Source organism: Lethenteron reissneri, chromosome 23 (assembly GCF_015708825.2).
Source record: "Lethenteron reissneri isolate LAM-NWPU_2019-01 chromosome 23, ASM1570882v1, whole genome shotgun sequence".
Classification (NCBI taxonomy): domain Eukaryota; kingdom Metazoa; phylum Chordata; class Hyperoartia; order Petromyzontiformes; family Petromyzontidae; genus Lethenteron; species Lethenteron reissneri.
Genome location: NC_083801.1, coordinates 782,017 through 803,820, shown reverse-complemented (window position 1 = coordinate 803,820; position 21,804 = coordinate 782,017). Strand labels below are relative to the sequence as shown.

The following is a 21,804-nucleotide window of genomic DNA, read 5'->3' as shown; positions in this document are numbered from 1 at the left end:
CTGAGCCCGTGCCCGGGTAACCGGGCCATGTCGCTGCAGCTCGGCCGGGTGCTGCCGCGCCTCCTTGGTCACGGGCGGTCCTGGGGAAGGAAGGCAACCTTCTTGAGGATGGTTCGTCGCGGCAAGCAGCTTCCTCGACCTCGGCAGTTATGATGAAGGTAAGTGAACAGGTGAAGGTGTAGGTGTTCGCGATGACCCGGTTGTTGGTGAGTTTAATGAGTGATTCTCCGAGTCTAGCGGTACATCCGTGGTGGGCTTTGACTGGTCAGGCTTTAGACACGGGGATGTACATACCATCGCTGACGTTCCAATTGGACACGTACACATTGAGGCCTAAGGATCTCTACAACTTTTATAGGGCACTGCCACGAACGGTGCAGTTTGGGTGAGGTCCGTAAAGGTACCTGTGGGCAGTGTAGCCACACACTATGCGTTTTCATTCGGTAAACGCTGTGTTATTTTACGCCTATCTGAATGCAGTCACACCCCCCCCCCACCCACACACACAGAAATCTGCTCTTATCAAGACACTCATTCATCGAGCTAAGAAAGTGTCAGATGGTGACAGTCTGAGAAGTTAAATTCAACATGTTAAAGAAGCTCTGCAAATTAACGGTTACAATGATGCACAAATCAACAGGGCAATGAATGCCAAAACCAAATCAAATAATATGAGCATTAAAACTGCCCAAGTAATTAAAATGATCAAAATACCGTACATTACGGGAGTAACTGATAAACTAGCCAGATGTTTGGAGTCAGATTTGGTACGGTACATAAAATACAGAAATTAATATCTGGTACAAAAGATGTATTACCGAAGCTATCAATAGAAGGTGTGTACAGGATTAACTGCACTTGTGGCAAATGTTATGTTGGGCAAACACGACGAATGATCAGCACGAGACAAAATAACATCAGATAAATATTAAATACTCCCAAATACCACTGTCAGCAGTAGCAGAACACACATTCTAACAAGGACACTCATTGATTTTGATCATGTTGAAGTTCTGTGCCAAACTAGCTACTACTGGCCAAGACTAATTAGATAATCTGTCAAAATGGAAAGAACTAAAAATTATTTTAACCGTTTGGATAGCTACCGACTTAGTGCTGCGTGGAAGCGAATCATCAAATAGAATTTTGTTTAAATGCATGCCTTATACAGGGCACCATACTTCAATAGGGCTTACCATTGGTACGGCTATTTTAATACACACAATGGACAGAAACGACAAGCTCAAAGGGCTTGCATAATGTGCATGCATAATGTACGTTGGCTCATTACTCCCCCCCCCCCCACTTTGCACAAGAGCGCAGAGGTGTGGTCACCACATCTACGCCTCTATATAAGGAACAAAACAGGTGGACTTCTCCACAAATCTGGCTGTCGCCTGATGAAGCTAGTTCTAATTACTGGTGAAATGTCATACTCAGATTGTAAATGCTGTGGCTTGGCTCTCCAACACACTGGTGTGCTATACTAGTGTAAAGTAGGAGCCGACACCAGATTGCAGGGGTCTCGTCCTTTATTCCTTTCCTTCCATCCACACCTGTCCCCAGCCGTCCCAATCTCGTTCCCGCCAAAGGCCCCTTCTTCCCGCCCGTTCTCCCCTTATATCTCTTCGATCACCCCTCCCACTAACCCATCTATTGGTGGGAATCCTTCCCCTGACACCCCTACACTAGTGACGAATTGGCATGTTCTGTTTACGTGACAACCCTTATTAGTTGGCTGTGTCGGGTGGTGGCGGGTTTAAACGACACATTTATATATTTATGCGATCTGACCCAAAAAACCCTCTATTATGGATGATATTGGTCGCGAAGCCTACGTGCTATACTAATTCTTTAAGATTTCCTCCATTTTTCAACGGTTTTACTTAACTTGACTCCTATGTTTGTCGTGGTCAAATCTTGTAATCAAAATTTAGTCTACTTCCTGTTGCCTAATCAATTCCAAACTTTGCACACGTACTCAGATCCAGTAACAATACATGCCTGTATCAATTGATCAATTAATTGGCTCCGTTAAAGCAGTTAACATTTTGTATGGACGCCATATTATTTATATATTTTTTTGTGTAGGTCAAAAACGCCGCGGTCCCTAAACTCTCGAATCGCCTCGCCCAAGAAGCAGATGCCACGTGTCCCAGGCGCGCCTGCTCCATGTCAACGAGTTACGGGCACCCTCACTCCACACAAAAAAAAGTTGTACATTGAAGATTAATTTATAAAATAAAAATAATTCAAGTAAGCGTTGATGTGAGAGCAGGCGCCGCATCATTGACATACTTCTCAACCGTGAGTTAAACTAAGTTGTGAATAAAACCGTTGTTTAAAAAAAACTTTTTAAAAGGAGTTTATTATTGTACTAAAGGAAGCTAAGGTGTTCTCCATTTCTGGTGTGTGTGTAGTGCTGAACTTTACGCAGACAACTTCTTCCTTTTCTGTCGTCACTTTATTTGATCAAACTCAGCACATTTCGCCACCATTCTCCAACGTGTTCTCCGCTCGCTCGCCACACTCCGCCGGCCTCGCTCGCTCCGTTCCTCCCTCTCTCTCTCCGTCTCTCCCGATTCCCTTCTCAGCTTCTCCATCCCACTCCAGCCGTCGCTTTCTCTCGGCTTCTCCGTCTCACTCCTGCCATCGCTCTCTCTCGGCTTGTCCGTCTCACTCTGACTGTCTCTCTCTATCGGCTTCTCCGACTGTCTCTCTTGTTCCCGTTCCATTGCTAGCCTATCCGTCCTCTCGTCACCTCTTCTTACCTTGCTCCACCGCTACCCTATTCTACCTCTCGTATCTTCCTCGTCCCCGTCTCTACTGCTACCCTATACTTCTTCTCCACTGCTACCCTATACTTCTTCTACTCCACTGCTACTCTATACTTCTTCTCGTATCTTCTCCTTCTGCTCCGACCGTTTCCGTCCAGCTCCCAGCACAACTCCCCGTCTCACTCTGACGCTCCCGTATTATCCCCGTCCCTATTAATTTCCAATTAATTAATTGGCGTCCCCCCAACGCCCCGCGCCCCCGGTCCCCGCCGCCACCTGTTCCGATTCCCAGACTTAAAGGCGCCACCTTGTCCCTGACAACAACAACCGGCCAATCACTGCCCTGCATCCATAATTGTCTAACGGGCCGTCTCCGTCTCACCCGTTGTATACACTTAATAAAGTGTATACATCTGTATACATCTGTATACACTTTATTTTTCAATTTCACCTCAACACAAACCCCATCTCCGCTCTTGTTCTCACACCATGGTACTCATGCCCAAACACTTGCCGCTAAATTTCGATTTAAAGCTTTCGTGACTGCAGGGATTCATCTTCTTGGTTCTTTCAGTAAAGTCACGTAAAAGGGAAGTAATAAAATAATAAAAATAAAACATAATAAAATAATTCTCACGACGTTTCGGCCACAACGCAAGCAGCCGTCCTCAGGTGAAAACCAGGTCTGTCGAGGCGACAGCGTCTGAATGAAACAGCACACATGCTTGGAGCATGTATATAAGCTGGGTTGGAAGGGGGGAAGAAAGGGGGAGCCTTAACAAAAGAATATGCATATCAAGAGGAATTTAGCATATTTATGGGAAATTCAGGTATGTGATTAGTACTGCATATGCCCGTGCATTATGCAGGATTAGCAGCATCAAAGGGAGGGGATATGGGAAATGCAGGTATGTGATATGGGAAATACAGGTATGTGATATGAGAAATACAGTTATGTGAATAGTACTGTTTATGCCCGTGCATTATGCAGAATTAGCAGCATCAAAGGGAGGGGATAAGGGTAGCATTAATGAAGGGAAGGAGTGTTAATAGTATGTAGCTGCAGTAACTAAAACCACCACGTAAACAACTAAAGTATAAACTACATATTATCATCAGTATACTAAATATACTCTACAATAAGCTGAGTTACTCACAGTAAGTAATACATTACAATTCTACGTCGTAAAAAATATATATAATATGCTTCCATCTAAACTTTATTCTCTGACATCACACGAGTCTACACCCTACTATATACTATGTCCGATTCAACACAGTACATAAAATCCGTGATCTGGTCCCGTCTGTAAAAGATGTGGTTCCAGACATACAGTACCCTGGCGTTTACAAACTAAGTTGCCTCTGTGGTAGCAGTTACATTGGAGAAACCAAACGACATGTCTCGGACCGCATCCGTGAACATAAAGCAGACTTGAAACACGGTAGGACAAACACCTCAGCCGTGGCAGATCACTGTTACAATTCAGTGGGCTCACATGATATTGACTTCTCCAAGACAGAGGTTCTCTGCAAGCCATCTGGCTACCATGAGAGATTCGTTCATGAGGCGATCCACATATACAAACACAGAGACAATTTCAACCGAGAAGATGGATTCCGGCTTAGCAATCATTGGAAGGACGTAATAAACCATTTCGGATCTTAACTGATTGTGTTCACGTTTACGGTGACTTTCAGACCGCGTTCCACTCACTGGCATTGTATTCTCCGCAGGGAATGGATTCTTTGCTCCGCTGCAAGTTTCCCTCACTACTCTCCCATTGACATATTTCGTTGCTTCCTCTTAGTATCTTTCACACGACGGTCAATGGTACATGTATATGCTTAATACAATGTACAAAGTTATATATAGTATCGTAATTGTATAGTGAATATACAGCAGTGTGATATACATTAGGGTGGGTAGAATAATACATAGTGTAATATTACAATGTATAAGGTATAGGGTGGTTTATAGCAATCTATATATATAAAATCGCGAATCTGTCTGTCTGTCTGTGTGTGTGTGTCTGTGTGTCGCCGGACCATACGCAGTTTCATTGGACGGCGGTTGCCCCTGGCAACGGGTAGCGACGCCTTCGCCGCTTTCATTGGACGGCGGTTGCCCCTGGCAACGGGTAGCGACGCCTTCGCCGCTTTCATTGGACGGCGGTTGCCCCTGGCAACGGGTAGCGACGCCTTCGCCGCGGGGTGGACGGCATTTTTAATTCCCGTTAAAAATAGGCGCACGCATTAACACGCGACTCTGAGGTAAATTCAGCAAAGTTTCACGTCCTCTTCACTCCCCCCCACTACAATGTGTGCAATTACTATTATAGGGTCGGTGGATTATAAAATTATAGCGATTAGACAGTATTATTGTAGCGCGGGGGGGGGGGGGGGGAATGGCACCCGTACCCAGCGTCAGCCGGGTGGGAAAATCAGGCGAGGCCGGAGGCTCTGCACAGTGCTAGGCCTCGACACCCACCACGCGACTCTGAGGTAAATTCATCAAAGTTTCACATCCTCTACAGAGTGGTGAGGGAGGGAGAGTGGTGAGGGAGGGAGAGTGGTGAGGGAGGGAGAGTGGTGAGGGAGAGTGGTGAGGGAGGGAGAGTGGTGAGGGAGGGAGAGTGGTGAGGGTGGGAGAGTGGTGAGGGAGGGAGAGTGCTGAGGGAGGGAGAGTGGTGAGGGAGGGAGAGTGGTGAGGGAGGGAGAGTGGTGAAGGAGGGAGAGTGGTGAGGGAGGGAGAGTGGTGAGGGAGGGAGAGTGGTGAGGGAGGGAGAGTGGTGAGGGAGGGAGAGTGGTGAGGGAGGGAGAGTGCTGAGGGAGGGAGAGTGGTGAGGGAGGGAGAGTGGTGAGGGAGGGAGAGTGGTGAGGGAGGGAGAGTGCTGAGGGAGGGAGAGTGGTGAGGGAGGGAGAGTGGTGAGGGAGGGAGAGTGGTGAGGGAGGGAGAGTGGTGAGGGAGGAGAGTGGTGAGGGAGGGAGAGTGGTGAGGGAGGGAGAGTGGTGAGGGTGGGAGAGTGGTGAGGGAGGAGAGTGGTGAGGGAGGGAGAGTGGTGAGGGAGGGAGAGTGGTGAGGGAGGGAGAGTGGTGAGGGAGGGAGAGTGGTGAGGGAGGGAGAGTGGTGAGGGAGGGAGAGTGGTGAGGGAGGGAGAGTGGTGAGGGAGGGAGAGTGGTGAGGGAGGGAGAGTGGTGAGGGAGGGAGAGTGGTGAGGGAGGGAGAGTGGTGAGGGAGGGAGAGTGGTGAGGGAGGGAGAGTGGTGAGGGAGGGAGAGTGGTGAGGGAGGGAGAGTGGTGAGGGAGGGAGAGTGGTGAGGGAGGGAGAGTGGTGAGGGAGGGAGAGTGGTGAGGGAGGGAGAGTGGTGAGGGAGGGAGAGTGGTGAGGGAGGGAGAGTGGTGAGGGAGGGAGAGTGGTGAGGGAGGGAGAGTGGTGAGAGAGGGAGAGTGGTGAGGGAGGGAGAGTGGTGAGGGAGGGAGAGTGCTGAGGGAGGGAGAGTGCTGAGGGAGGGAGAGTGCTGAGGGAGGGAGAGTGGTGAGGGAGGGAGAGTGGCTGAGGGAGGGAGAGTGGTGAGGGAGGGAGAGTGCTGAGGGAGGGAGAGTGCTGAGGGAGGGAGAGTGGTGAGGGAGGGAGAGTGGTGAGGGAGGGAGAGTGGTGAGGGAGGGAGAGTGGTGAGGGAGGGAGAGTGGTGAGGGAGGGAGAGTGCTGAGGGAGGGAGAGTGGTGAGGGAGGGAGAGTGGTGAGGGAGGGACTCAGCCTCAAAACGAGTAACTGGTGTGGCGTATTAACATCGCCACTGGGGAGACAAAGGCGGCCGGGCGTGGTGGATACAAGTCCCGGGCGAAGCCGGGTAGTACAGCTAGTACAGTATATAATTTAATGTTGGGTTTGTCTATGGCAGTATATAGTAGGGTGTAGACTCGTGTGATGTAAGAGAATAAAGTTTAGATGGAAGCATATTATATATATTTTTTACGACGTAGAATTGTAATGTATTACTTACTGTTAGTAACTCAGCTTATTGTAGAGTATATTTAGTATACTGATGATAATATGTAGTTTATACTTTAGTTTTTTTTGTAAAGTCACCCTCTTAAGCCTCACCTTACCATATTAATAAAAAGTGTGCTGTATTTGGCCCTTACCACCCTCCCTTCTCCAACCATTATATAAACGGAGTGGTAGCTCCTGCAATCTCTTAATTACTTGATACAGCTGTCGTGGCTGTGACGGTTCCACCTGAAGATGGAAGCTTGTGTTGCCTCCGAATCGTCGTGATTTTTATTTTATTTTACTTTTATTAATTTTAATGTTTTACCTACGTGACTTTACCGAAAAAACCTAAGAATATGAATCCTTGCAGTCACGAAAGCTTCAAATCTAGAATTATACTTTAGTTGTTTACGTGGTGGTTTTAGTTACTGCAGCTACATACTATTAACACTTCTTCCCTTCATTAATGCTATCCTTATCCCCTCCCTTTGATGCTGCTAATCCTGCATAATGCACGGGCATAAATAGTACTGTTCACATACCTGCATTTCCCATATCACATACCTGTATTTCCCATATCCCCTCCCTTTGATGCTGCTAATCCTGCATAATGCACGGGCATATGCAGTACTAATCACATACCTGCATTTCCCATAAATATGCTAAATTCCTCTTGATATGCATATTCTTTGGTCAAGGCTCCCCCTTTCTTCCCCCCTTCCAACCCAGCTTATATACATGCTCCAAGCATGTGTGCTGTTTCATTCAGACGCTGTCGCCTCGACAGACCTGGTTTTCACCTGAGGACGGCTACTTGCGTTGTGGCCGAAACGTCGTGAGAATTATTTTATTATGTTTTATTTTTATTATTTTATTACTTCCCTTCTACGTGACTTTACCGAAAGAACCAAGAAGAAGCTTGCCGCTAACACTGCCACTTAAACGTTAAAGATTTGCCATCTTGGTGGCTGTCTTAATGCCCTCAATGACTGGACAGCTAGATGCATGCAGCAATGTGTGAACATTTGCATTGTGCTGTTGTGTCATTGTCCATAACGCTGAACCCTGCACGTTATTTACCGATGTGGGCAGGGCAGGAGCCCCAGGCGGGTGCAGCTGTAGCATATTAACATCAGCGCCTACCCATAGTTGCTATCGCTGCCATACAAATGGGTACACGAGAGCAACAGGGGGACAAAGGAACCTCAGTCGAGAATCACTTGTGTTCGCGATAGAGGGGTAAGCGTATTGTGGGAGACATGTTTGTGGGTCGCTCTCACTCTCTGTTAATGCTAGGAACGCCATTCCCCACACCTCGGATAAAGGTTTTTTGGAGGCCTATGTGTTTTCCCAATGTATGAGGTTCAATGTGATCAAATACGTGGCAGTCCTCAGCAGGAGTATGTAAATGGCTGCGCCCAAGACTGTGGGAATGACCACTTCTCGCTGGGAATAATTCAAAAGTTGATTGACAAAGGGAGGTTGAGAGAGGTAGGGAGGGGTGGAATGTGAGAGCCGGGGTCACGCGATTAGCGCTGGCGAATCCTGTACGACACCTCCCCTATCGGTAGTGAATCAGGGAGCTAGGGCCCAGAGTGGACATAGACCAGGAAGGGCTAAGGACAAGGCATGTGCAGCACACTCTGGTGGAGCGCGCGCTGCGGAGTGGATGTGTGTGGACGAACGGGAAGGCGTAGAGTTCCGCGGGAATTCTTACCTTGGTTCTCATGCCACTGCGCCGTGCACACTAGGTCGAGTCACCTCAGAAAGTTCCTCTATACTAAGCCACATTCGAAGTGAGAGATTAAATGTTTGACAGTTTGTGTCGTCTTGGTCTTTTTATTGTTGGTGGTGTGTTGTGAGTGTGCAAGTGACTGCTGTTGTCCGGCAACCTCCTCGTTGGTGCCGGAAGGCAACGCTTTGGTGGGCAGTGCCGTGGGGGGAGAGCCTATTTAGATTGGCCATTCCCCTCATGGCGTTTGTAACCACCACAGCAGCCAAATGGGGGCTCTGGATGGGTGCGAGGGGCTGGTAACCCCTCCATCTTCAATTAATACCACAAAACCACGACTGAATTTTTTTTATTAATAAGCTTGTGCCGGAGGCCCCGGGGGGAAAGACGTTCATGACGTCTCCTGGCCAAACCCCATTTGGCGGAGCCAGGAGACTGAATCCTTACTCTCGGGGCTCATCCAGAAACAACAAAAAAACACTACGGGTGGCCACGTGGAATGTTCGAATGCTCAATGCAGAGGAGAGGCTGCCACTCCTCTGTCGGGAGCTGGACCAGTACTGCCTGGATCTCTGTGGTATTCAGGAGCTCCAATGGACCGGCTCTGGCTCCTGCCGCCATGAGGGGTGGACAGTCCTCTACTTGGGGTAGGAGACTGCCAAACAACAGAGAGTGGCTCTTCTTCTGAACAAAAGAATGAAGGGAGCGTGGGAGCATGGCGGTGAGGTGTGGGAAGCTGTAAGCCCCAGGCTACTTTGGGCTCGCCTTCTCATCAACTAGAGGCGAGGAGTGGTGGTCGTGGTTACTTATGCCCCCACCGAAGACGAACATCCGTGGAGGGATGCAGGCAAGACCAATGAGTCAGATGCCTTTTATGACATCCTGTCACAGGTGCTAGCTACAGTGGCCCCTCAGGATAGAGTCATCTTGTTGGGTGACTTCAATGCCCGAGTTAGTCAAGATGCTGGCACCATGGTGTGGAGTGATTGGAAGGCATGGACCAGATCAGCTCAATAACAACAGCAGGAGACTGCTAGATTTTTGTGCAGCCCATGGGCTTGTAATTACCAACACGCTGTTCCAGCATCAACGCATCCACAGCAACATCATGGATGCATGCCAGGTCTAAGCAAGACCATCTGCTGGACTACATAGTGATGGAACAGTGGATGCGGGCCCATGTCCTTGATACTAGGACCTACCATGGAGCTGATCTGCCCACTTACCATCGACTTGTCATCTGTAAGATGCGCCTGCCATTCTTCCACTCTGGTGGTGGGTGTACACCCAGGACCCCATTCAAATCAATAGTGGCATGGTCTCAGCTAGCTGATGAAAGTTGCAAATGAGAATTTCATTTCGCTTGCGGCTGGGGTTAGCATCGTCCCCCACTCCTGATCTTGAGGGGAAAAGGACGAGATTTAGGACTGTGGCTCATGCAGCTGCAATGGCTGCTTTGGGTATACGATCCAGACCTCCCCAGAGACCCTGACTGACAGAGGAGGTGTTCAGGCTGGCTGAGAAAAAGCGACAGGCCCACTCTCATCGGCTACAGCATCCCACATCGGAGAATGAGGAGGCTTACCGCAGCCTTTGCTCGGAGGTGCGGAGAGCAATGAGGCGCTGGAAGGATAGGTGGTGGTCACGGGTTGCTGAGGAGATGGAGATTGCCTCACTGGCCTGCGATCAAAAATCACTCTTTAACTCCATCAAAAAAGTAACCTGCAGCGCCATACATATTACCATCATTAGGGAAAAGAATGGTGATCCAATCTCTGACCCCAAGGAACAGGTTTTCAGATGTGCTGAGCATTTCTGTGAGGTCCTGGGGGAGGGGAAATCCTTCAGCCTGGAAAACAACATGGGACAAAGTGGGGATGATCCTGCTGAGGCTGCGGTGCCTCAAATATTGGAAGAAGAAGTCACCCCATGTGAGTGGCTGGCTGAGGTGCCATCTATTGAGGAAGTACTGAAGGTGATCCGGAGTCTGAGACCAGGAAAGGCACTGGGCAGAGATGATCTCCCAAGCGAAATGCTGAGGGAGGGTGGCGTTTGTGCACAGACTGCCCTACATGACATCATAACAGCAGTCTGGACCACTGGACAGGTTCCGCAGGATTGGAAGGATGCCCTGGTGGTTCCCTTCTTTAAGAAGGGGGACCGCACAGACTGTAACAACTACAGGGGCATCTCACTCCTCAGTGTGCCGGGAAAGGTCTTGGCAAGGATTATTCAACATCGCCTTGCTAGGCACGCTGAGGTTAAGGATTTCAGAGCCCCAATGCGGTTTCAGCAAAGGGTGGTCCTGCACAGATGCCATATTTTTGTCCGTCTGCTACAGCAGAGGTGTAGGGAATTCCAACAAGATCTACATCTCTACTTTATTGACTTGGTCAAGGCCTATGATACCATCAGTAGGCCTGGGCTCTGGGTTGTTCTTTGTGCTTTCGGAGTCCCTGACCCTCTGCTCATGATCATTAAGGGCCTTCATGATGGTCAGCGGGCCCAGGTAAAACTACGTGGCTGGGAGTGGGATCCATTCTCTGTGTAGTGTCCAGCTCACAGATCTTCGGAGATAGCGTGGAGGCAACACGTTTATTACAACTTTCCCTAATACACACGAAAGGGTATAGCTGCCCCTTTGTCAGCTACCCAAGACCCTGGCTTGGGTACGGGTCTCGTCTATCGGCAGGTCTTCTCCTGGCATGACGGCTTTCCGGCTTCTCCTCGTCGACAGCCCCCCCTAACCTGTTTGGTGGTCCAGTTTATATTCCCGACCCAGGGAGCTCTGTCTGCCCCTTTCCACGCCTCCCTTCTCGGGCTTTTTAGAGGGGTCTCGTCTCAGCCCCAGGGCCCCCTACCCTTCAGAGGTTGGCACTGCACGCAGAGCGCAGTGCTCTCCATCATCTTCAGACGATCTCTTCCGGCCCTTGCTAGACCCGGTACTGCGCTCCTCCTGCACCGCTGTTGGCAGTGTGAGCGGCGCGTGTCTTGCCTCACACAGGCCGGCTTAACGTATCCTGCACTGGTATCCACCGATGCTTTGGGATACGACAGGGATGTCCTCTGGCTTCCACATTATTTTACATCTATTTCGACCACGTAGTTTGTGAAGCCTTCAATAGTTGTACAGGAGGAATTTCCATCTGGTACAGATACAATGGGAAGCTGATCGATGCCCGGGTGCGGTCAAGGGATGGCTCTCTATTGCTCAACCATGTTATGTATGTCGATGATCTGGTAATTGCTGCTCACTCAGAAGATGAGTTGAAGGCGCTGCTACTGAACCTGGAGCTTGCCACTAAGAGGTGGGGCCTTACCATCAGCCCCACCAAAACTAAGCACCTGCTTGGGTATTTTGTACCATCGGACACTCCACCCCCACAACTCCCAATTGGTGATAGGGCAGTTGTGAAGAGAGTGGAGAGTTTCCCATACCTGGGCAGTGTGCTCATGACCGGCTCCGGTTTGACAGCAGAGGTCTCACTCCAAATTAGTCGAGCGGTATTATCTTTCATCGCTTGCGAAACGCTTTGTGGAAGCTACCTGGTCGCTCCACACAAAGCTTCAGATCTTCTCGGCCACAGTCATTCCCTCCCTTCTCTACACTTGCGAAACGTGGACTCCCCTAATTGAACATCTTCGCCAGTTAGAAACATTTAGGCTGGCCTGCCTACAATCCATCCTGGGTTTAACCAGGCTGGATTGTGTGAGGAGTTCACAAATCCTTGAAGGATCTGGACAATGTCCCATCGGTGAGCTCCTACGGCAGGCAAGGCTGGGTCATGTAGCACGCATGCCCAGCCACCGCATAACTTAACAGCTTTTGTTCAGTCGGATAGAGGGGGCTAAACCAGCGCGGCATGGGCTAGAGAATCGATGGAGTAATGTGGTACACGAGGATGTGGAGCTGAGTGGACTTGCCGATGACTGGTACCAGCAGTGTCAAGATTGGCCTCTGTGGAGGAGGCTCATGAAGGATGCTACTGGGCAGTTGGAGGCAGTCGCCCTCCAACAACAACGGAGGGCGGAGGAGCAATGCTCACAACAACGAGTAGAGCGCCGGGTGGCTAAAGCACAGCAAGTTGGCACAGTAGGGGTCACAGGAGGTGCATCAGCAAGCCATCCCAGTCAGTCGACCCTTGGCATCTGGGTCTGCCCCATGACCTCGTGCCAGCGGGTATTCGACACTTCACGTGGCTTCAACGTGCACATAGCCTGGCACAAGCGTCGTGGTGACGTCACCGCCACTTAGTGGCGAATGGCGGTTGTTGTTGTTGTTAGGCAAGTAGCTAATTCTATAAGAGGGCTCGACCGGAACAGGACACCCATCATTTATAAAACCCTCCCTGCAACCGGCGAGGTGTGCACAGAGATTTCACCCCGAGGAACCGTCTCCGTGAGCCATGGGAAGGCCGCATAACCTCAGGGGGAAGGGGTATTGGGCGTGTGTGCATGGGGCAAGGGGATAATTTTAAGCCATGCTCACACTACGTGCAGAGGGGCCACCAACGAGTAATTTGCACCCTGAACAAAGCGATTCCTCCTCTGATAGACCAGACCAGGCCATGCCCGTGCCGTCAGAGGTCGCAAATTCGTGGCGCACACCGGTGCACTCGGATGAGGGGGGGAAGTACCCTCCAGGAGGGCGTTGCTCGGAGGAAGTACTGTCCTATACTGGGGACGAGGACACTGAGGAAGAGATGGAAACCCACCAGAGGTGGGGCCATTGAGTTCACCGCCAGGCCCAACAGCATGGTAGAGGGTCGCGCAATGTGCCCTCGAAAGAGTTGCTAGCAGAGACTAGAGATGATGGCGCACGAGGGCCTGGCAGAGGCAGGAGCTGCCCTGGGCAAGCACCCGCTGTGGCAGCAAGGCCCACCAATTTCCCCTCCCTGCCGATGTAGACTTCGTGTGGCAAATGCAGACACAAATAAAATTACTCAGAGACATGGAGATCTTTAAATCGCCTCTAAGTAGGAGTCGGCAGGTTAAAGGTCAACACGAGTGTGTATCTGGGGTTAAACAAAGACCGTGTAACACTGATTGGTCTGCAGGTTCCTAACGGAGTCATGCAGTCTGGAGAACCTCATCAGAGTTACGGACCAGGCCACATCATGAGCCATGGTCTATCCACCGTTTGAAATGGAGAAAAAAACCAATGGGCGGAGTTTTGGGAGGGGCATGGGGAGGCAATGCCCCCCCAACTGGACATCTTTATTCATTTATTTTCAGTAATTACAATTAAGATTAAAAATTATGAAATTATATGCAACCACGATTTCTGATGTGAGGGACAAAGCGAACCAGAACCCAACTGCTCTTCCTTTCCGTGGTATTTGCATATAGTGATTCAAAATGTGCAATCACATTATTTTTCAAGTTTGACAACAGCCTACATGATGAGAGTGGACGCTAACGTGTAAGTGATAATCCACAATGAGCCTTGCAGTTGTAGGAAAATAAACCAAGACGGGAGGACATGATGTAGCTCGGTTTAGTTTACTTAAGAATTTGTTGTTTTGCGAATGTTGGTAAGTGGTAGCTGTTAAAAAAGTCAAATAATTAGGTTAACACAAAAAACAATTAAGGGTGATGAAATAATAGGTCCTATTTGCAACGTGATTTTAGAACAGGAGTCTTAAAATCACCTTTTTAATAGGACCCGTTATATCATCACCCTGAGTTTTTTTTTTTAACGTAAACTATATTTGTGATTTCAGATACACTCTAACAATGTAAGTGTAGCTAGTAACAAGTTGTAAATTCTGAAGATAGATCGACCCATTAATAAAAGTATTGAGTATTTCTCTATCATTCTCCTGGCCACGCGGTGCGCTGGGCAACTGAAAATAAAAATGAAAAGGTGCTTGTGTATGGTTTTAAAATTCTGTTTTATGATCGCATAGACAATGAAGTGATACACAATGCAGAGATTAACATGCTATGAAGTCCCCTGCCAATCCAAATGTATAAGTCAAACTCCGCCTATGAAAAAACCACACGGCTGTTGGCAGGACACGAGAAAGATTAATACACAGACTTCCTCATTTCTAGCAACGTGGTTGCAGATAAAAGGTTGGGAGCAGTAGCTTCTTCCAGGAGACTGTGACATCAAGGCTATCTTCTAGCCCTATTTTCATTTTCTCTAACCATCACAAACTTCCTCAACATAAAGGTAATTTACTTTATGCATTGTATAATTTCGGGATGAATATAGCAAACGTACTGTACATGTACTGTACATTTAATCTGTTAACCCAAATGCCTGTTCCACAGCTAATAGAGTTGATGTAGTTGGCTGCTAGAAGGCTGCAATCACAGGAGCCAGATTCATGTCGACTCAAGTGCATTGCCATGAGTTGTTGACTTGAATTCAACGTGAAAATGTTCCATCACCATTGCATTTCAAATTAAGCTTACTCCCCTAAGTCGTGGAGATTATGTTTGTTAAGTCAATTTAAATTTTAAAAAGCACATATGATTTCTTTTGGCCAACGACAAACTATCAGAGATTCAGTTGTCTAAGTGAATAAAAATGTATTTGCTTTGTCTGAGAGTTGGTGAATTTCAGATATCCTGCCTTCAAATTTATATTTGGGGAAGTGCGAAGTTACTTGCTCTATAGTTTGGTGTCCCTAGCCGCTGTCACACAAAGGTGAGTCCTTTATTCGCCACGTGTGCATTTGGTATCGGTATCTTCCGTGATCTGTGTGGTTGCGGTTATGTACTGCTCATTATTTGCATGGAAGATGAAAGCTGGGCAGTCTGCTCGTAGGTTCACATATCAGTTGTTTGGTAGGCACATTGCTTGGTTGAAGGTGGGGGACATAGACGTGATAGCATAGTACTGTACAACGGTGTTTTTCTGCGTTGCATTCTGCTGACCATAATGTAGCGCTACAGCAGCCTCTAATACTTGTTTCATGCATGGTGGCTGTCACTCCGAGGACTACGCAGGCTCAAATCTGTTTTTATGAGGTACGAGCTGGAAGTACCCGGCGTTGCCCGGGCGAAAAATATTTCTAAACTTCTCTTAAAAACATACACAGATAATAAGCAATTGTGAAAGCCTGGTGGGCCATTTGTCCATTTCTCCACCAACATAATTCTAAGAGGCTTGCATAAGTCCAAAAAGTTAAAGAAAGTGGGGGGTAAATGGTTCATCTAAAAGGTTAGCGAAAATAGTCGACCCCCCCCTCAAAAATATATATTTACCCCCGCGTAGGTATATATACCTACATACCCTACCTACAATAGAGTAAGTAGTATCTATTGACTCTGTAGTTGTATCTATTTAATGTACAGCAGTATCTACTGAGCCAGTAGTAGCTACTGACTGTACAGTAGTATTTACTGACTGTAGCAGTATTTACTGACCGTAGTGGTATATAGTGACTGTTTTAGTATCTACTAACTCTATATAGCAGTATCTACCAACTCGATAGCAGTATCTACTATCACTACAGCAGTGCATACCGACTGTGGTGGTACCTGCTATCACTACAGCAGTATATACCGACTGTGGTGGTACCTGCTATCACTACAGCAGTGCATACTGACTGTGGTGGTACCTGCTATGATTACAGCAGCACATACTGACTGTGGTGGTACCTGCTATGATTACAGCAGTACATACTGACTGTGGTGGTACCTGCTATTATTACAGCAGTGCATACTGTGGTGGTACCTATTATTACAGCAGTTCATACTGTGGTGGTATCTGCTATGATTACAGCAGTGCATATCGACTTTGGTGGGACCAGCTTTCACTACAGCAGTGCATACTGACTGTGATGGTATCCTGATATTGCTACAGCAGTGCATACTGACTGTGGTGGTACCTGCTTTCACTACATCAGTGCATACCGACTGTGGTGGTACCTGCTTTCACTACAGCAGTGCATACTGACTGTGGTGGTACCTGCTATTATTACAGCAGTGCATACTGACTGTGGTGTAACCTGCTGTAACTACAGCAGTGCATACTGACTGTGGTGGTACCTGCTATTATTACAGCAGTGCATACTGTGGGGTACCTGCTTTAACTACAGCAGTGCATACTGACTGTGGTGGTACCTGCTATGACCACAGTAGTACATGCTGACTCTATAGCAGTATATATCGACTCTATAGCACAAACTACTAACCTGACAAGAGTGCTGTGGTGAGGCCTAGTCCCAGCTGGCTGAGGCTGCAGGCTGGGCCGCTAACCCCCCACCACCATCTCCCCACCCCGCACTACAATAATACTATCTAAGCGCTATAATATAAGTATCTACCGACCCTATAGCAGTAAGTGCATACATTGGGGCGCGGGGGGGAGAAGAGGACATGACATTTTGATGAATTTACCTCAGCGTTTGCATTCTGAACGTGAATGAGAAATCTCCCAACCGTCCACCGATGACGTGTGTGCGTTGCCAGGGGCAACACCCGGGCAGCTTGAGGAGCACGTGGAAATAATTAAATAACGAAAAATCGCACAGAAAATGCTTTTTTAACTAATTGAAATGTGACGGATGTAAAAAAAATATAGCGCTTGCCCACCACGGGGCTTAGGGTGTGCTGCTTGGCAATTTTTTTCTACGTAAACCCCACGGTTTGAGGGCCAAATACTTCGCAAGCACGCGTGCGCAGACAGACAGATGGACAGACGGACGGACAGACAAAAAATTACTTTTATAGGTTAGATTAGTTATGAAAAATGTATATAGTGCAGTATTTTCATTGTTTAAGTTGTTGCATGTAGTGTACAATGCACTGCATATGTTTGAGACAAATCAAGCATAGCTACTTCTTTTTTTGTTACGCACGTGGTGCCGATCGCCGGACTCGTACAGCCTTTGGAGTGGTTTTGCCTGTTGCCTCGAATCAGGCCAGGGCCGCTGGATAATGTTGGAAGCCGGATAATCGATGATCATCTGTATTATATACTGTACTCACGAGGGCATTCTACTGTAACTCTTACGAGGCAGCGGTGGGAGATGAGGTTGGAGCTGCTACGCTCCCAACCCGGGTCTTAGTGATGCCCCCATTATAAATGTCTGTGGTGAGGTTTCTTTTCGGTTGAGACTGATACTCTATCCTGGTCTCATGGTGCTCATCTGCCTAAAAGCACTGTAATTTCATTGAAAAAAATCGATAATTTTCCAAAAAATGTATTCATCATTATCGAATCATTGAAGGTGGAATCTGGTTGGCTCAGAGCGTTCATCACTTTTATTGGGTGAGCGAATGATGGAGGCGGGTACGTTTCCTCAGCCTGTGCTGTTGTGTCTTCTCACTTAGAAATGCTGTTTAGATGTATTTAGATTTAAAACCTAAGCAAGGTCTGCCTGCATTTTTCTCTTACAGATGGCTTTTAAAGTCAAGATGGCCAGAAGAATGCTGATGTGCACTCCTGTAATCCTCTGTGTAATGGGGTTTATAGAAGCGTCATTGAGAGAGATGAATGATCCTGATCCGCACTGCCACTTCCAAGACGAGGGTCGAATCGCAGACTGTTCAGACCGTAGGCTGACACACGTGCCTCGGGGTCTCTCAGCTGATATAACTCACCTCGACCTGTCCTACAACAACATAAAGGGTCTTGAAGTCGGAGATTTCTCCAGTACTCCGAACCTGCAGGTTCTCTCCGTGTCCTATAACCACATTCAGAAGATACATCCCCAAGCAATGGCCACTTTGAAACGTTTATATTATCTGGATCTCTGCCAGAACAACCTCCCAAAGAAGCCTGGAGAGGCTCTTGCAAGCCTCCAAAACCTGCGAGTTCTCAATATCTCTATGAACAACTACACCTCATTTGCTTTGGGAGAGGACTTCTCCAGAATGTCGAACCTACGAGACCTCACCATCGGAACGTCAAAAACCACAGTACTAAATGCGTCTGACTTCCAAGCACTGGAAAGCGTCCCCCTAAAATACTTGACCTTGAACACTGGTTCACCTCTTTGGGTTTACGAGATTGGGGATCTTGTCCACTTGGGTTCTCTGGAAAAACTGACCACGAACGTCTCTGTTGACAAGGACCCACTCGTTTTATCAAAAATTTTGACAGACCTCAACAAAACCAAAATTAGTGAACTTGAAATACGCAACATGTTGATTTCCCCTCTTCAAAACAGCTCTATCGATTTATTCAGAGGCCTGGACTCCTGTAAATCACTAAAATATTTCAAGCTCCTCAGAGCAAACTTTACAGATAAAGAAGTAAGCAATGTTGTTAAAAACCTCTACTTGTCCGAAGTAACCACTGCGGTGTTTCAAAACTGTACATACACTGAAACAGGAATGGTGCATTTTCTAGGAATTAAAAATGTAAGCAGGTTCGCGCCGATCAAGAGAATAGTGATAGACAAGGTATTTCACACAAAAATAGAATATCCAAAGATTGTTATTAATAACACATTGTTTCCAAACATTTCCCAATTAAAGATATCAAACACGGGCATGAACAAAGTACCCTGCTTTCTATTGAAGATCAAGGCTATTCAGCAGCTAGATTTCTCCAGAAATCTTCTCACTGAAAATGGCCTCTGGTGGGACCCTTGCAACTACACGGTGATCCTTCCGGAAGCCACTGAATTGATCATAAGTCATAATTATTTCAAAGATCTCAAAACAATAGCTCAAATGGTATCCCTGATGCCCCGCATCAATTCACTGGACGTGAGTTACAATGGCATTAATTACATCTATGAGTGCAAGTGGCCACCTTCTCTGGAGAGGTTGATCCTCCGTAACAATGAAATCAGTAAAGAGTCTGTAATCTGCACTTCTGCCAGCCTCAAGTTTTTGGACCTCTCCTACTCAAGATTGGAGACATTTCCCAATTACATCTTGACCGATGCAATATCTCTAGAGGAACTCCATCTCACTGGGAATCTTATTCAGTATATTTCTTCTGATGTACAATCCCTATCTCTACAGGTTCTATATGTGGACTATAATGCTGTGGGCATCATTGGCGAAGGCACTTTCCAGGACCTCCAGCAAATTAAATCAATCACTCTGGGAAACAATCCGTTTTACTGCATGTGTGACCTTTACTGGTTCCGACAACATTTTAATAAGACACTTCTAAATGGCTGGCCACACGATTACACATGCAGCTACCCAAAATATCTTGCTGGCAAGAAAATTGATTATTTCAACCCTAATATTTTCAACTGCGACAAAAAAATCGTAATTTCTTTCAGTGTTGTTGTTACAGTGGTCGTCATAGCCCTTGTCATCGGCATTGGTCATTATTTTGATGCCATATGGTACATACGCATGGGTTTCATTTGGGTGTCTGCAAAGAGAAGGAGATACACAATCATTTCAGGAGAAGAGGATCTTCCTTTCCAGTATCACGCATTCATCTCTTACAGCCACCTGGACTCCGAGTGGGTGCAGAACATGTTGGTGCCGACACTTGAGCATTCAAATCCTGACCTGCGGCTCTGCATCCACGAGCGAGACTTCACCCCTGGACGTTGGATCGTAGACAACATCATTCAGTGCATCGAGAAGTCGTCCAAGACCCTGTTCGTCCTCTCCAGGAACTTTGTGAACAGTGAGTGGTGTCACTACGAGCTTGTACTTTGCGCAGCACCACATGGTGGAGGAGAAGCAAGACTCGCTTGTTCTGCTGCTGCTCGAGCCGCTGCCCAAGAACTCGTTGCCAAGCAAATTCTGCAAACTCCGCCGCCTCCTCAACAACAAGACCTACCTAGAATGGCCGGCAGAGGAGAGCAAGCGCACCGTATTCTGGGCCAGCCTCAATGCAGTGCTGCAGTCGAGCCCATACCTGTGACACAATGCAGTGTCATGGGTAACCAGTGGGGTTGATCAAGGGACGTCAAAACCAACAAAACGAAAGCTTAGATTTATTGCACATAATAAATAACGTAAATAATAACATGCTTCGTGCGTATTTTCCAATTTCCGACGTTAACACGAGCTGCCACCAACTCCCTACCACCCCCAGCAGCATCACACCCCTTACGGACGACCTTTGTCCGCGAAGGGGCTAAACCACCGAAGAGCGGCTCTACACCATTAGAGCGAGACCAGCTGCGCTTGGCCCGCGACTGGAAAATGCTAGCTGACATTGGCCGGCAACTTGTGTTTCCTCCGGAGATCGCAACCACCACCCTAAGACCTGACATGGTGCTCTGGTCCTGTTCGCTCAAGAAGGTCTTCATCATTGAGCTCACAGTACCCTGGGAGGACTCAGTAGATGAGGCTTATGAGCGAAAACATCTGCGCTATGCCGATCTAGCTGCCGAAGCACGGCATCATGGCTGGAACACAGAAGTCCGACCAGTGGAGGTGGGCTGCAGAGGTTTTGTGGCAACATCTACAACCAGACTGCTTAGAGACCTGGGAATTAAGGGCCAGAGCCAGCGTTCGGCAATCAGAGCTGTATCGGAGGCGGCAGAAGGCAGCAGTCAGTGGCTCTGGATGAAGAGGAAAGACCCCAGCAGGGCCCCGAAGTGAGAGGGCCAGGAGGTATGCGGTCAACAATGCTTGACTCAGGGAGGAGGACGCCCCTGCCATGCATAGTCCCATGGGATGTTGGCTATCAACAACAAGGCAACTCCTATGACTAATTGGGAATGGGACGCAAGCGTAGGATTGATCACCCTGTCGCTGGCCGCCTTTGGGGAGGGTGTATAGTGTGAAAGGCCGAAACACCCTAGGAACCAAAGGTACACTACTGACGATGCGCTCCCCAAATTTCACCAGGCTCACTGTTCATGAACTCTTGGAAGTGCTTGCACAAAGGATAGTAACATCTCATCCTGTGTTCTTGGAATCTTATCACGTTTTATTGAAGGGCCTTAATAGCATCAGATCTCAATGAAATTATCAGCCTTGGTCAATACAAAGGCCTCCCCAAGCTTACGCCACTTCACACAGCCCTGCGATGTGACAATCCGCCCAGTGCCTGCGTGCTGATCTAATCGCTCCATGTAATCGGTGGCCATCCTTCCGGTGTGTTCCACATTCCTTGGCTACCACTCTGTTATTATTCTTGACGTGTCCTACAAAAGCCCACTTAATTTGTGTTAACAGTTGGGATGTAATTAACCTGCATAGATGCTGTAATCCATGCGTTTACTCTCCATGTAATTCTAAGCACAATTATATCCACGCTTTTTTGCACAAATTTAATATTTCGTGAATGACTGTTTCAGAATCATATCATAGAAGGTAGCACACTCATTAAACATTGAATCTAGTACGTAAATTTGTTTAAGAGTTTCTAATTAATTTACTGCTGAGTTGAAACTAATATTTGGCGG

General features: G+C 47.7%; 1 pseudogene; it reads left to right on the top strand.

Annotated features, from left to right (window-relative positions):
* Positions 1-20,651, top strand: LOC133345802 (toll-like receptor 2; annotated as a pseudogene).
* Positions 20,652-21,804: the final 1,153 nt, after the last annotated feature.